Source organism: Myotis daubentonii, chromosome 2 (genome assembly GCF_963259705.1).
Source record: "Myotis daubentonii chromosome 2, mMyoDau2.1, whole genome shotgun sequence".
NCBI lineage: Eukaryota > Metazoa > Chordata > Mammalia > Chiroptera > Vespertilionidae > Myotis > Myotis daubentonii.
Window position 1 is genome coordinate 121,528,894 of NC_081841.1, and position 17,469 is coordinate 121,546,362.

Below are 17,469 nucleotides of genomic sequence, written 5' to 3' on the forward strand. Positions count from 1 at the left end.
CTCCACCCCTGAAATCCCATCCTGCCTCACTGAGAAGACATTCCTTTTGTGATTGGCTAAGTCAGAGGGCGGGGCCTTTGCTGTTTCAAGATGGCGGCCCCCAGGGGCGCAGTAAGCCATGCGGCCAACATGGCGGCTGCTAAGTCAGGCAGCTTAAAGGGGCAGCTGTCTACACTGTTCTCTGACAGAAAACATGATTTCCTTATTCTCACAATAAACAAGGGAAGAGGAAACCAAAACCCCTAAAAGATAGTTGGCCAACATTATATTCAGACAAGCAGAATTCCCATTAGCTGTTTATACCATTTATAATTATTTTAAAGAATATCAATTAAGTTTAAACTGGTTTTTGTATTAAAAATTTTCAGTTGAGATCACAAAATTAATCCTCTTTTTTAAATCAGACCAAGAAGTAACATATTTCGAATTCCTAATTATTTAAGAGAAAACACATTTTAGTTTTTCAAAAACAAGTTATACATTAGATATTTAATTAACTTCTCCCGATTCAATTTGCACTTTAAACTTTCAGAGCTTACAAGTCAAATATTAGCAGTTTTTTGATTAACTACACTTTTATATTTTTAAGAATAAATTTTAAAATCTAATAATTAACTTTAAACCATGTTTTTTCTGCCTGGGGAAACTGAGACGCAAACTTGTAGGTATTAAAAAATGACTACTGGCGGAAAGCTGATTTCAAAGGAGCCACCTTTTGGCTGCTTGACCTTTTCTGGGAAGGTTGGCTAGCAAAAGGTGTAGCCATTGAAATGCAAATTAACATTCCTAAAGATGGCTGCTGGCGGGAATTGTACTACCTGCTTGCTAGGGGAAGGGCGCATCTACCCCTCCCTCCATTAAAAAAGGGTGTAGCTTTAAACTTTTTAATGGCAAGAAAAGAGACCTTAAACTTTCAGAGCTTTAAATCTTAGGTAGAAAATTAAATACTTAGCAGTCTCGGGTTTTTATTCTGTAAAAGGTCAAGTTCAGCTCAAAACTATGCGCACTCGTTTTTAAACTGGCCTTTTCTCTTTACATGTGCACAGAAATCCCGGATGCATTTATGAATTTGTAAAAGCTTTAAGTCATTAGCTGGAAAAAAAAGGATAAAGATGGCAAAGATGAGGCGAAAAAGTGGCTTTCTTGGGGAGTGACGTCCGTATTGGATGACCACGTGAGCTTCTTTCTTTCCTTTCTCCCACATCCTGCTTTGAGGGAAGTTTCAGCAAATGACTCAGATGGTGTATTTTTTCCCAAAGTCATGCTTAATAGAAAAACAGATTTTAAATTTTTTTCCCCCTTTTCGCTTTCCAAAGTAATAGCTAGCACCCAAGGTGACCTTGGCTAGACTTTGCACTTCCCGACATGTTCTCAGGTAGTTTTTAAACAGAAGATTAAGTAATCTCATTGCGGGAGAGCTTATAGCTCTGTGCTCTCCTGCCACCTTTGAATCTCTCCAAACCAGAGAGAGATTTGGCAGCGGGCTTTCATTTCTTATTACAGATTTTAGATTCCAAACACAAATTAAGATATTAATTTGAACAAGAAACCACATTGAGGTGACCATGGCACTCTTTTTTTTTCAGCCTGATCTAAAAGAGTACCTTTTCCAAGAAAAACAAAGGTTATGTTCTATAATAACACACAAAGAACTGTAAAAGATTACCTCCTAAAATTTTAATACTTTAAACATGCAAATCAAAAGCCTATAATAAAGTTTCTTAGTTTTTAAAAGCCAAATATACCTTTTTAAAGCCGAATCTACTTTTTTAAAGCCAAATCCTGCCCCGTTTGTTAGCCTGGTTAAGAAAACGTTCCCAGTGTACTTACAGACCCGGGCTTCTGTAGTTGATCCTGGGCATTGCGTTCGGTAGACTTCCCCTCACCTTTTTTCGGTGAGTTTTCCACACCTTTTCGGTGAAAACTTCCTTTTCTCGCTCCAGCGAGGCCTGCACTTCCAGATAACCCGTCGGGCGCCAGATGTCAAGTAAGACTCCCTTCACGTTCTGCGTGGAGTAGGGTTCGGTATCTGAAAGAGGAGCCACACAACAAATGAGAGAAAAAGACACGAGATAATTTTGCAATATTGGGGGACCAGGTGGGCAAGTCCTGAAGGACTTCCTCCACTGCTCAGGCTGCTCCAATCTTTTATTGATCTGGAGTAGCCCTTAGGGTAGGGAGGTTTCAATGGCACACAGATCAGCAGACAATTTCCAGGAATAGACAAAGTATCTGATTAGCTCATCAATAGATTTCTAGGAGTATCTGATTAACAATAATCAACAAGGATCTACATAAGTATCTAAGGAATTAAGTGAACTAAGGTGGTGATGCTTCAACTATTATTACCTAAATTAACTGGGTGGTTCCTAGATTAACTGGGTGGTGCACAGTCCTGACCTTTGCTAGGACTTCAAAGGTTACTAGCTTTTGGGGGTCTCTGTCTAAACTCAGCTAGTGAAGACAATGAATGGAGTCCGGCAATTCTTTAAATCACCTTCAAAGTCATAGACCTTTCCAGACTTCTCCCCACCAGGACTGAATTAATTACTTCTTTCTTAATGCTGACATGGCCTCACAACCATCTTCTCTGATAATCAATGACCTCTCAAGGACCAAGACTATTATTCATCTTTCAACCCCTAGGAATAGTTTAAAATATGGTAAAATATGATGAATTTAATACAAATTATATTTCATTTTAAGAAAATGCAATATAAAAATATAATTGTACAAAAGAGATGCATTTAATAGGCAATATTTTTTCTTCTATTTTTCTTTATTGGATGCTTTGCAAATGTCATCCAGGCCTAAAACTTACACTGTTAAATAGTTATTTAAAAAACTGATCAGGACTAAAGCTCTGATACAGATTTCCAAACCAGAAGCAGAAAGGAAGGGGGGTAGTGGGCTGAGGGCGATTCCTCCAATATCAACACCCCCTATCCCCCAAAAATAGGATTCTAAGCTCCTCACAAGCCAAGGAGGATATGGGCCCTTGGGCTAAACCTTAGGTGCCACTGGCTGCATCACTTGGTATCAGGAACCAGCAAGGAGCTGGCAGGAATAGCCAGCTGAGTCTAGACATCATAGAAATGAAAACAAGGACTTTTTATTGGGTAAGTGACAAAGGTAAGAACTAATGGAGTGGATGACACAGCACATTTGTTCTTGGCAAGGCTTGATATTGAAAAAGCCATGGGAGATAACTTTCAGGTGGGCCTTAGTAAGACATCTAAAGGACTGCCTTCCTGCATGCTGTGTCAAATATCTCTGTCCTGAGTAATCATTCAGAGCAATAGGGCTGCAGGCAAGTGAGCACTCTCAGCCAGCACTTACTGTTATCTGTCACATTCTGCTTTGTTATGCAGAAGAATTTACAAGAATAGTGATTCATCTAATGTAATAGTTTATTAAGGTAAAATTATGGAAATTAAGTCAGCATTTTAAAACTGTTGCAATAAAAAAGTACTTTGTAATATTATATTTTAGAATTCATATCCTAAACAATATTATCTTGATTATCTCTGGAGAGCATATTAATGAAGAATCTTAGGAAGCAATAAATGTTTTTTCATAGAAGCCTTTTTAAAATATCTATTTCTAAATTAAAAAATATTTTTTCATCTGTTTCTTCTAGCTTCTTCCATATGTTATCGATTTTTTCATCTGTTTCTTCTTGCTTCTTGCAGAGGTTGTCGATTTTTTCATCTGTTTCTTTTTGCTTCTTGCAGAGGTTGTCGATTTTTTCCTCCATCCGGTTTATGCACTCTAGGACCCTTATTCTGAATTCTTTTTCTGTCATGTTGCATGCCTCTGTATTACTTAGCTGCTTTTCTGGAGAGTCCTCCTTCTCTTTCCTTTGGGGGTTTCTTTGTCTACCCATGTTTGATCTTACTGACATATCTAGATGTTGAGTCGTTCAGTGGTGCTCCCTTGGTGGCAGTGACTCCTTGGTCTGTGGTTGCTCTTCGGGCAGTTGTGGTAGCAGCTGCTCTTCAGTTGGCAGCAGCTCCTCTGGTGGGTGCTGTTCACAGCTGTGGTGGCTCTTCTGGCTGGTGGGGTGAGGTTTCACGTACAGCTGCTGTTCCTCAGCAGAGGGTGTGGTGCTCAGGAGGTTGCTGTTGCTTGGATCTGCTGCGTTGATTTAAAGGCACAAAATACAACACAACAAGGCACCACGTACCAGGCACTATACACAAATATATTCACGATATTAATAACCCCAAATAAAGGTGACCACCCAAATTAAGAGAATTAGGGGATAAGGAAGAAGGAAGAGAAAAAGATAAAAGAGAAAAAAGAAAAGAAAAGTAGGGACCAAAAAAAGGAGTGCAAAAATAAAATTGGGAAAAAGGAAGGGGGATCATAAAAGCGAGAAAAGAAAAGAAAAGAAAAAAAAATAGAGCGAAAAGAGAGAATGAAGTGGAAGAGGGGAAGAGACTTTTTATATGAGGAGAATACTCCTATAGAACAGCCATCAATCCCAACAAATTCCAGCAACAGTTCCCTGGAGATGAATGCAAACTAGAAACAACCAATAATATAATGATGAAAATAGAATGGAGAACACTAATCCCAAAATAAAATAAAGAGAAAATAAAATGGCACTTTAAAAATGGTAAAATGGTAGCAGTAATAATACTGGTTAAAAATAAGAAGGTAGTAATTAAAAGGGTAAAATCAGTTGATGGAAAAAGAAGGAAAAAAAAAGACTGCCTTATTTTGTGTTTAGCAAAGAGTCAGTTTGTGGGTCAGCCTCTGGGTGGCAGTGTTCTGGGGTTGGCCTCTGAGGCTATAGGGCCTCTCTGTCCAGTGGAAGACCTTCCTCTTCTTAAAGGATACCTTTCAGCATTTCATATAATACTGGTTTTGTGGTGATGAACTCCTTTAGCTTTTCCTTATCTGTGAAGCTCTTTATCTGACCTTCAATTCTGAATGATAGCTTTGCCGGGTAAAGTAATCTTGGTTGTAGGTTCTTGGTATTCATCACTTTGAATATTTCTTGCCACTCCCTTCTGGCCTGCATAGTTTCTATTGAGAAATCAGCTGACAGTCATATGGGTACTCCCTTGTAGGTAACTGACTGTCTTTTTCTTGCTGCTTTTAAGATTCTCTCTTCGTCTTTTGCTCTTGGCATTTTAATTATGATGTGTCTTGGTGTGTTCCCCTTTGGATTCCTTTTGTTTGGTGTTCTCTGTGCTTCCTGGACTTGTAAGTCTATTTCTTTCACCAGGTAGGGGAAGTTTTCTGTCATTATTTCTTCAAATAGGTTTTCAATATCTTGCTCTCTCTCTTCTTCTGGCACCCCTATAATTCAGATGTTGGTACGCTTGAAGTTGTCCCAGAGGCTCCTTACACTATCTTCATATTTTTGGATTCTTTTTTCTTTTTGTTTTTCTGGTTGGGTGTTTTTTGCTTCTTCGTATTTCAAATCTTTGACTTGATTCTTGTGATCCTCTAGTCTGCTGTTGGATCTCTGTATAACATTCTTTATTTCAGTCAGTGAATGCTTAATTTCTAGTTGGTCCTTTTTCATATCCTCGAGGGTCTCACCAGATTTATCGGGGGTCTCACTAAATTTATAGGCGGTTTCTAGAAGATTCTTGAGTAACCTTATAACCATGGTTCTGAACTCTATATCCAGTAGTTTGCTTTCCTCCATTTCTGTCATTTGTGACCTGTTTCTTTCTCCTCATTTTGGCTGCTTCCCTGTGTTGATAGAGTGGCTTTCTGTGCCAGGTGTGCTATAGGGCCCAGTGGCTCAGCCTCACAAATTAGCTGAGGTGGACACTCTTGGTGCACCCCTTTGTGGGCTGTGTGCACAGTCTTGTTGTAGGTAAGCCTTGATTGTTGTAGGTTTCACTGGGAGGAATTGACCTCCAGGCCAATTGGCTGTGAGAATCAGCTGTTTCTACAGTGGGAGAACTTCTGTGCTGGAGACACCCTTCTGGGGCAAGACTTGTTTCAGTGGGGCTTTGGTGCTCTCTGAGTCTGCCCCTTGAGTGTGTCCCTCATGGATCTGGGAGTTGTAATCTGGATTGTCCCACTCTGACCACTGGGTACACTGGCTCTTGGATCTCTAAGGAGGTGTAATTTAGCCTCTTCCTGAGGCTACCCCCAGGAGCTATGGAGAGATCTGCAGATTCCTCTTCTTTGTTTGGGGTTTGGAGGTGCCCAGGTGAGGCCCAGCTGTGAAGCAATGCAAGCTGCTGTGGGGCCTTGGGCCTTCTTTTGGATGTCTGGGTCTCTCTGACCCAGCTACAGTTTGTTAGGTAATTTTAGATTGCAAAGGGCCAGGCCATTCATATGCAAAAGCCTCTGTGCACAGCTTTGGGGGGGGGGGTCTCCAGGAATCAACAGGGCAGAGAAAACAGCTATAGCTGCTCCTCAGCCCTGCCCTAAGAGGCCCCAGGTCTCAGTGTTTCTCGGTAATTACTGCAAGCACCTCTGGGTCTCTAGAGACTCGCCTGGAACTAGAGCTCAGAGCAGTTGGGAGCTTGAGACTCCCTCCCAATTGAAAAAGACAACTGAATCCTCAGTTGCCAGCCTTTTCCATGTGCACCTCCGTACCTCTGCACTTTACTTCCGCACCTCCTCTGAGTCTCAGTGTGCTTTTCTCTTTCCTTCTAGAAGTAGAATTTCCACTCAGCCAGCCTTCCTGTGGTGCTGGATGGTGTCCGTTTTGTCTTTTAGTTGTATTTTTGAAGTGGTTGTGCGAGGCAGCAATTTCCGGTGTTTACCTATGCCATCATCTTGGTTTCTCCTCTTGAATTAATTCTTAAAGGTAGAATGTTAAGTTTGCATTCTCCTTGAAATAATATCAGAAGCTACAATGGACTTCAGGTGGGCAAAATAATTGTATTTGGGCTATGCAGATCTTTGCACTTGACTCAAACCATACAGAAAACTAACTTTGATCATCATGAATTAAATTAAACTATAATATTGAGTACAAAAATTAGATTATTTTAAGGCCTTGGTTGTTAGAGTACTTCAGAGTAAAATGAATTACTAGGTCTCTTGGAATATTTTTGAAATATCACAGTTTTGTACTGTATCCAGGGATGCTTGACAATGTAACAGAACAACACTGCGATATCATTAAAAGGAGTTGTATCAAAGGGTATTTCTTTAAAAAACATTCCCTTGGGAATGTGATTGAGACCGTTGTTTTTATTTCACTTTTGACTACTGTGACATTGGCAGTCACACCTGCTGCTCAAGGTCCAAGTGGTAAGTCACTCTTGGTCTCTAAGGACAGAGGGTTTTAAATAAATGTTCCTCATTTACTAGCTTATTTTCCTGTATTGATTATTATTCACTGTTTTATTAAAAAACAATATTCCTGCCCTAACTGGTTTGGGTCAGTGTCAGCCTGCGGACTGAAGGGTCCCAGGTTCGATTCCAGTCAATGGCATGTACCTTGGTTGGGGGAACATTCCCAGTAGGGGGTGTGCAGGAGGCAGCTGATTGATGTTTCTCTCTCATCAATGTTTCTATCTCTCTATCCCTCTCCCTTCCTCTCTGTAAAAAATCAATAAAATATATATATTTTAAAAAAACAATATTCCTGAGAAAGGTGAATCCTGATTGGTGGTGAAAAGTAACAAAATGAACACATTCCTGATTTTCTAAAAAGTTGTACTATTGAGCATACTGGCTTTTTCCAACATAGGGCATGTAATAGAATTGCTCAGAGGCAAAGCTGAGACTGTGTGTTGATCTTTTCCAATTAGTCCTTTTGATCCTTGGTCCTTAGAAATGCTAACAAATTACATGTTTTGATTACTTTGAAATGTATATATTGGCAAATGCAAATAGTACTACACTTGTATTGATCCGCAGTGATGGTGCATAACCTCTGTGGGTCATAACGGACTCCACTGCAGGCATTAAAGCCATGTGCCTATGGTTTTAATGTTGTGGGAAGTAGCAGACTGTTTTCTTAATTTTCATAAATTCAAGTTCTCCCTAAAGATTCATTATGAATGGACACGTTGAAATGCACAATATCATTAACAGATTATTCTTGCTTGGTGATAAGCAACAAAAGGAGAAAAAAAGTTTCTGACAATTTCTAAAATGTGATTACTAGAAATCATTCTCTGAAACTAATGGGATGTTAGAGAAAGCCAAGAGCATAATAGACTGTCTCATGTGTGCAATATGATGAGGGCTTTACATGGGATGAGATTATTTGCTAAGTGAAGGCAACCATTTTCATGATCAACTACTTTCTCACTATTGCTGCTTAATGAAAATTGAGCAGGTCCACAGTGATAAATATTGAAATGATTACAGAACATTTGGACCCCAAGGAGATTATATGTAATTAAATTAACTGCTAAATCTTTAGTTTATTCACCTAAGGACAGTCTTCATTTTTTTCTAGATGAGGAAATGTTGAAAAAATCAGCTATAAGTGAGTTTCTTATTGGTGTTTATAATTTTATCCATCTGTTGGATTCTTGGCATCTCCTCTGCTGCTGCTGGTCCCTACCTGGCCTGGTCGTAATTCTCCTGTGTCTCCATGGAAAAAGACTGCTCAGAGGGAGGAACCTTCACAATATCCATCCAAGAACTGAAACCAGACCCAACATGGCCACAGACTTTCTTTGATGGCAGTTCAGAAAGAAGAAGTTACCTCATCTTTAGTGAAGCATAAATCTGTTTAGGACTTAAGGTTCTCCCTCTGTGTGGTTCTGCAGGTGCAGCTGGACAAAACCAGGAGATAGGATGACGCCCTTGCTTCAGTGTCAGGAGACCCCTCAATAGTTGGAAGGACCAATAGAGATGGAGAGAGGGGAATAGAAGAAAAGTATAAGAAAATTAATGGTTATTTAACAAAATTACACCAGCAGTCCAATTACAGGGGAAAAGTGAGAAGCCAAAAAATATATGGTAGCTGTTTATGTAGTATTTCCTCATAAAAAAGCTGTTACTTTTTAAAAAATTTAATGTTATTGTTTAAAGTACTACAGATAGTAGTACATATGTATCCTTTTTATTTTCCCCCCATTGACCTTCCCCCGGCCTCCCCTACCCCCCAGCACATGCTCTCTCCGCCCCCCCCCCCAGTGTCTTGTGTCCATTGGTTATGCTTATATGCATGCATACAAGTCCTTTGGTTGATCTTTTACCCCGCCCCCCCCCAACATTCCCCAGCCTTCCCACTGTACTTTGACAGTCTATTCAATGTTTCTCTGCCTCTGTATCTATCTTTTTGTTCATCAGGTTATAATTTTCTTTATTATCCATAAATGAGTGTGATCACGTGGTGTTTTTCTTTCACTTCCTGGCTTATTTCACTTAGCATAATGCTCTCCAGTTCCATCCATGCTGCTGCAAATGGTAAGAATTCCTTCTTTTTTAATAGCAGCATAGTATTTCATTGTGTAGGTGTACCATAGTTTTCTAATCCAGTCATCTGTTGATGGGCATTTAGGCTTTTTTCAAATCTTGGCTATTGTAAATTGTGCTGCTATGAACATAGGGGTGCATATATACTTTCTTATTGGTGTTTCTGTTTTCTTGGGATATATTCCTAGAAGTGGGATCACTGGGTCAAATGGCAGTTCCTTTTTTAAATTTTTGAGGAAATGCCATACTGTTTTCCACAATGGCTGCACCAGTCTGCATTTACACCACCATGAAGGTTCCTTTTTCTCTGCATCCTCTCCAGCACTTGTTATTTGTTGATTTGTTGATGCTAGCCATTCTGACAGGTGTGAGATGGTACCTCATTGTCGTTTTGATTTGCATCTCTCAGATGATTAGTGACTTTGAGCTTGTTTTCATGTGTCTCTTGGCTTTCTGAGTGTCCTCTCTCTAAAAGATTCTATTTAGGTTCTTTGCCAATTTTTTGATTGGATTGTTTATTTTCCTTTTGTTGAGTTGTATGAGTTCCCTGTAAATGTTGGAGATTAAACCCTTATCAGTGATAACATTGGCAAATATGTTCTCCCATGCAGTGGGCTTTCTTGTTGTTTCGTTGATGGTTTCTTTTGCTGTGTAGAAGCTTTTTATTTTGATGTAGTTCCATTTGTTTATTTTCTCCTTAGTCTCTCTTGCCCTAGGATCTGTATCAGTGAAGATATTGCTACGACATATGTCTGCAATTTTGCTGCCTATGAAGTCTTATATAGGATTTTTATGATTTCCCGTCTTACATTCAAGTCCTTTAGCCATTTTTGAGTTTGTTTTTGTGTATGGTGTAAGTTGCTGATCTAGTTTCATTTTTTTTTTTTGCATGTATCTGACCTAATTTCCCAACACCATTTATTAAAGAGTCTGTTTTGGCTCCATTGTATGATCTTGCCTCTTTGTCGAATATTAATTGAGTATAATGGCTTGGGTCAATTTCTGGGTCCTCTATTCTGTTCCATTGGTCTATATGTCTGTTCTAGTGCCAGTACCAGGCAGTTTTGAGAACCGTGGCTTGGTAATATAGTTTGATGTCTGGTATTGGGATCCTTCCAACTTTGTTCCTCTTTCTCAGGATAGCTGTGGCTATTCAGGTTCTTTTTTATTCCAGATGAATTTTTGGAGAGTTCGTTCTAGATCTTTTAAATATGCCATTGGTATTTTAATGGGTATTGCATTGAATCTATAGATTGCTTTAAGTAGTATGGACATTTTAATAAAGTTGATTCTACCAATCCATGAACATGGTATGTTCTTCCATTTGTTTATGTCTTCCTCTATCTCTTTTTTAAATGTCCTGTAATTTTCGGAGTATAAGTCTTTTACATCCTTGGTTAAGTTTATTCCTAGGTATCTGAATTTGTTTGGTGGAATGGTAAATGGGATTGTGTTTTTTTTTCATTTCTCTTTCTGTGAGTTCATTATTGGTGTATAAAAAGGCCATAGATTTCTGGGTGTTAATTTTGTGTCCTGCTACATTGCCAAATTCATTTATTAAGTCTATTAGTTTTTTAGAGTATTTGGGGATCTTCTATGTATAATATCACATCCTATGCAAATAAGGACAGTTTTACTTCTTCTTTCCCAATTTGGATGCCTTTTATTTTTTCTTCTTGTCTGATTGCTATGGTTAGTACTTCTAGTACTATGTCAAACAGGAGTGGTGAAAGTGGGCATCCTTGTCTTGTTCCTGTTCTTAGAGGAAATGAATTTAGTTTTTCCCATTGAGTATGATGTTGGCTGAAGGTTTTGTCATATAGGGCTTTTATTATATTGAGGTATTATCCCTCTATCCCCACTTGGCCAAGAGTTTTTATCAAGAAAGGGTGTTGGATTTTGTCAAATGCTTTTTCTGCATCGATTGATATGATTATGTGATTTTTGTCTCTCAGTTTGTTTATGTGATGTATCACATTTATTAATTTGCAGATATTGAACCATCCTTGTATCCCTGGAATAAATCCCACTTGGTCATGGTGTATGATCTTTCTAATGTATTGCTGAATCCGATTTGCTAGGATTTTGTTGAGGATTTTAACATCTATGTTCATGAGGGATATTGACCTGTAATTCTCTTTCCATGTGGTGTCTTTATCTGGTTTTGGGATGAGGGTAATGCTGGTTTCATAGAAAGAGCTTGGAAGTGAGCCTTCCTCTTGAATATTTTGGAATAGTCTGAGGAGGATAGGTTTTAGTTCTTCTTTGAATGCTTGGTAGAACTCCCCTGTAAAGCTGTCTGTTTGTTAGAAGATTTTTCATTGCTGTTTCAGTTTCTTCGGTACTTATCAACATATTCAGATTTTTTGACTCTTCTTGATTGAGTTTTGGGAGCTTTTATTTTTCTAAGACTATGTCCATTTCATCTCAGTTGTCCATTTTGTTGGAATAGAGTTGTTCATAGTATTTTTTCATAATCGTTTGTATTTCTGTGATATCATTTGTTAGTTTACCTCTTTCATTTCTGATTTTATGTGGGTCCTCTCTCTTTGCTTCTTGGTGAGCCTTATCCTTTCAAAGAACAAGCTTTTGGTTTTGTTGATCTTTTGTATTTTTTTTTGTCTCTATGTCATTTATTTCCACTCTGATCTTTATTATTTCCTTCCTTCTGCTTACACTGGGCTTTGCTTGTTGTTGTCTTTCTAACTCTTTGAGTTGTAGGGTTAGATAATTTATTACCATTGTTTCTTATTTTTTGAAGCAGGCCTGTAGAGCTATGAACTTCTCTCTCAAGACTGCTTTCACTGTGTCCCATAGATATTGGACTGTTTCTTTTCATTGTCGTTTATTGCCATGATGCTTTTTATTTCTTCTTTTATCTCTCTCTGGTAACCCAGTCATTGTTTTATAGGATGCTATTTAGCCTCCAGGCGTTTGATTTTTTAAATTGTTTTTATTGTAGTTGATTTCTAGTTTTATGCCATTGTGGTCTGAAATGGTGCTTGATATGATTTCTATCTTCTTGAATTTAAAGAGACTTTGCCTGTGACCCAATATATGGTCTATCTTTGAGAATGACCCATGTACACTTGAGAAGAATGTATATTATATGGCTTTGGGGTGAAATGTTCTGAAGATGTCAATTAATTCCATCTGATCTAGTGCCTTATTTAGGATTGCTGTTTCTTTGTTTAGAGGATTTATCCATTGGTATCAGTGGGGTATTAAAGTCCCCTACTATGACTGTATTGCTATCAATCTCTCTCTTGATATCCTCCAAAAGTTTTTTTTATGTATTTGGGTGCGTGTATGTTTACCAGACTTATATTTTCTTGTTTGATTGCTCCCTTTAGTATTATGAAGTGTCCTTCCTTATCTCTTGTTATGTCCTTCACTTTGAGACCTAATTTGTCCGATATAAGTATTGCTACCCCAGCTTTCTTTTCATTTCCATTCATCTGCAAAATATTTTCCCATGCCTTCACTGTCAGTCTGTGTGAGTCCTTTTTTCTGAGGGGGGTTTCCTGTAGACAGCAGATATATGAGTCTTGTTTTCTTATCCACTCATTTACCCTATGTCTTTTGATTGGGGCATTTAATCCATTAACATTTAAAGTTATTATTGATAGGTACTTGTTTGTCACCATTTTTATTTTTTACGCCTGTGTTCCTTCTTCGTTTCCTATTTCTTCTTTTTATAGCAGACCCTTTAGCATTTATTGCATTGCTGGTTTGGTAGTAATAAACTCCTTTAGTCCTTTTTTGTCTGTGAAGCTCCTGATTTCACCCTCAATTTTGATTGATAGCCTTGCTGGGTACAGTATTCTTGGATTTAGACCCTTCCTTTGAATGACTTTGTATATTTCATTCCATTCCCTTCTTGCCTGGTGTGTTTCTGTTGAGCAATCAGTCGCTAACCTGATGGGGGATCCTTTGTAGGTAAATTTGTCTCTCTCTGGCCACTTTTAATATTCTTACTTTGTCTTTGGTGTTTGCCAATTTAATTATAATGTGCCTTGGTGTCAGTCTATTGGGGCTCATTTTGTTTAGGACTCTGTAAAGCTTCTTGGGTTTGTGTGAGTGATTTCTTCCCTATATCAGGGAAGTTTTCTCTCATTATTTCTTCAAACAGGTTTTATATTCCTTGCTCAGTTTCCTCTCCTTCTGGAAACCCTATTATGCGTATGTTGTTTCGTTTCATGTTGTTCCAAAGTTCCCTTAGGCTCTCCTCCTGTTTATTAAGTTTTTTTTCTAGATGCTGCTCTGCTTGGATATTTTTTCCTACCTTGTCTTCTAGCTCACTGATGTGGTCCTCTCCTTCTTCTAGTCTACTGTTGATTCTTTCTATTGAGTTCTTTTATATCAGTGATGTCATTTTTCATTTCTTCTTGGTTCTTACACATATTGTTGAATTTGTCTTCCATTCTTTTCAGCCACATTATGAAAATTTCTCTGAATTCTTTCTCTGACATATTGCTTGCCTCCTTTTTGTTTACTCCCTTTTCTGGTGATGCCTCCTTTTCTTTCATTTGTGGGCTGTTTCTTTGTCTCCCCATAATCTTTCTTCTCTGGGTGTCTGGTTATGTAGCTCTCTCTCTCCTGCATTGATTTAAAGCATAAAATACAACACAACAAGGCATAATGCACAAGGCACTGAACACAAATGTATTCACAATACTAATAACCCCAAATAAAGGTGACCACCTGAGAAAAGAGAATTAGGGGATAAGGAAAAAAGAAAAATGCAAAAATGATATTGAGAAAAGGCAAAAAAGTAAGCAATAGAAGAAAGAGAATAAAAAAAGGTGGTGGGAGCTATTCATATGGGGAGGAAACTCTGGTAGAACAACTAATCCCAAAAATGCAAACAACAAACACCCAGAGATGAATGCAAACTACAAACAACAACTAATAACAAGCAAGGAGAGGAAAAGCAGAAGCAAAAAATAAAGACAAAAACAAAACAAAAAAATGGAAACAATCTCACAAACAAGTAAAAAAAACCCCAATCTAAACAATCAAGCAAACAAGAACAATAGGACAGAGAGAAAGCAAGGCAAAACAAAACAAAATAAAACAAAAAAAAACCATAGTACAAAAACAAAACAAAAAATAATAACAACAACAGAAAAAACAAAAGAAAACAAAACAAAGGGAAGAGAGAAAAAATTTTGATAGTGACGAAGGTGAAGAGAGAGATGTGTATGGATTGGAGCAGGGTATTTGAAATTAGGCTTATAATTAGGATGAATTTTTAACAGGTGGTAAAAAGAAGGAATAGGGAAAATCTAATGCAGGAATAGAGTAAGAGAACAAGACCTCAAAAGGGGAAAAGTGAGGACTGGAGTGTAGGCATAAAGGTAAAGTTGAGATAGAGTAAAATGATGCTAAAGGAAAAACAAAAATAGAATGTAGAACATTAATCCCAAAATAAAGAGAAAATAAAATTATACTTTTAAAAAAGGTTACAATAGTAGTAGTAATAATACTAATTAAAAATAAAAATATAATAGTTAAAAAGGTAAAATCAAGTGAGGAAAAAAAGAAAAAAAATAGTTTCTTAAGTAAAAGGTGAAAAAATAAAAATGTGCAGTAGTGAAGGTCATTCACTTCTTCTACTCTTCTGTTTGGCATGCCTTTTTCCTGTCAGGTAGTTAGGACAGTATTAAAATTCCCTGCGATACACTGTTTTTCCGGTTGTAAACCAGTCCTGATTTTAAAGCAGGCAGTATTTGTTTCCCAGACTACCTTTATTTGTATTTACAGAAGAGTCAATTTGTGATTCAGCCCCTGGGTGGCAGTGTTTCTGGATTGACCTCCGGGACTATAAGTCCTCTCTAGCCAATATTTAGGTTTTATTTTCCCTGTTGCACTTAATACTGTTGAATCAACTGCCCCAGAGCTGGCTCCCTGATCGTTACTACCAGCTATGATCCCCAGGTTCCAGAAAAACAACTTTCTCTGCAGTATCTGTGAGTGTCCATAATTGGGTTTAGTAATCAAAATCAAGGATTTAAAGAGAAAAAAAAAGAGCCAGAGTAAGTGCACCAGCTCGCAACTTTTACCGTCCAGCTCTGAGTGCAATTCTCCAAACATCTCTTCCGCTTGTCCTTTATCCCCTGGCACTAAACAGCTGGCACACTGGTAAAATCCAAGGCTGCCTTCTTGCGCCCACTCCAGGTATGGGCTGATTTTTAGAGTTCCCTTCTTCCAGCAGCCCTGTGGATCCCCTTCCACACACATGGATCACAGTGGTCCCATTGGCCGTGGACTTTGTGGGGCGCAGACTTCCCCCATGTGTGTTCCTCTCTCCAACCTGGATTGCAGATCTCACCTTTCCCTAGGGGAAATCTGACCTTTCCCTGAGGAGGAGCAGGGCTGGTCCAAGTCCACTTTTTCGTGCTGCTTGAGATCTGGTGTTCCTGCATTTGTAGCTGGTCCCTGGGTGCTGTGGTTGCAGGGTCCCTGGATGTATATGCTTCTGATAACAGCCATTCTCCCCTTCAAGATGGCGCGGTCTCTGTGGCATAGCTAGCTACTCCAGGAGAGAATTCATCAACAGTGGAGGCTGCCAAGTTAGGGTAGCCCGATCTGGCAGTCTCCAACAGTCCCCTGGAGTATAGCTATCGCTCACCCACAAATTTACACTCTCCATACGTCCATACCCTCTCCTTTCGTTCTCTTACTCACACATTATCTGGCAGTCTGCCTTCCCATTGGTAGCCATCTTCTTCGACCAAAACCTGTCTCTTAATGACTAGAAGAATGGAGCCATTAAAAATGACAGAAAAATGACATATTTTTACAGAGAAGGCATACAGTTTTATAGGAAAGCATAAACCCATTTAAAGCCTGTTTTTGTGTTGAGCTTCACACTTTGGACATTCCGGCCTTTTTATTTGTTTCTACCAATAGTACTATTTTCCCATAAGCACATCTGAAAGATTTTATCCTTATATTTTTAGACCTGAATAAAAAGTTCTACTTGCCTCTGTGATATATAATATTTTTTAAATTTAAATAAAATATGATTGACATTGATAAAATACCAATTCTTATCACTTTGGAGTGTAAAAAATCACTCATATTGGAGGCAGCAGAACTGGAAGCCTATTCTTCAGTAAACAGAATTGTGCAGAAAGACATTAATATGTTCTTGGTGTGCACAGAAATCTCTGTGCAAGTGGATTACACTGGAATTCACTCCCAGCTTGCAATTATAGCTCTCTGAATTACTGTTTCTAAATTGAGAATTTTCCTGCAGTTTACATCTCTACCTTCTAAATATACAGAAAGAATCATCTTGAAAACAATACTGAGTACCATACAAAATTTGTGTTATGGTTTACAGAACCTCTTGGAACATATCTGGTTTCATCTGGGTCTTAAGGGAAGACTGGGAGATGGGAATAATTATAATAACTGAGGCTCAGAGAGGTTAAGTGATGTGCCCAAAGTCTCACAGCTAGTAAGTGATAGGTCTCAAACCCAGTTCTTTTAATTCCAGAGCCTATGCAATCCAACATGTTTATTGTCAGTTTTTTAATGAAAAATATAGGTGTTTTTTCAAGTCCTTCAGGTGTTAGCTTGCAAATCACTAGAGGACAGAAACAGGATTCCGTAGTCCTTTAGGAATGGTGCCTCCGTACCTTTGTTTACTGTGTGCTCTTAGGATAGAGAATTTCAGCTGTACTTATCCACCTCAAGGTATAATGATTCCTAAAAATTTTTTAGGAAGAAAATGAAACATCTCTTCAATTTCAGCACTGTTCTTTGGGATTTAAGCAATGCCTATCAAATGCAAGTAACCAGAAATAAGTGGGCCTTAGAATCCTGAGAATCTAACAAAGCTCTTTTCCTCTTTGTATTGGTTGGAGGAGAGTATAATACAACTAAGGTACTGTGCAGGCTCATGGCTCCATGGGCTAAAATGCCACACCAGGCTTTCCCCTGTGATTCTGCAAGCCATCTTGGGCTAGTCATTTCCATCCCTGTGTTTTAATAGCATCAGTGGCAACAAGAAAGCCTGTCTAATTAGCTAATGACTAAGAGAGCTCATTCATAATTTAGTTTTCTCATTGTTAATAGTCTAGCAAACATTAATTA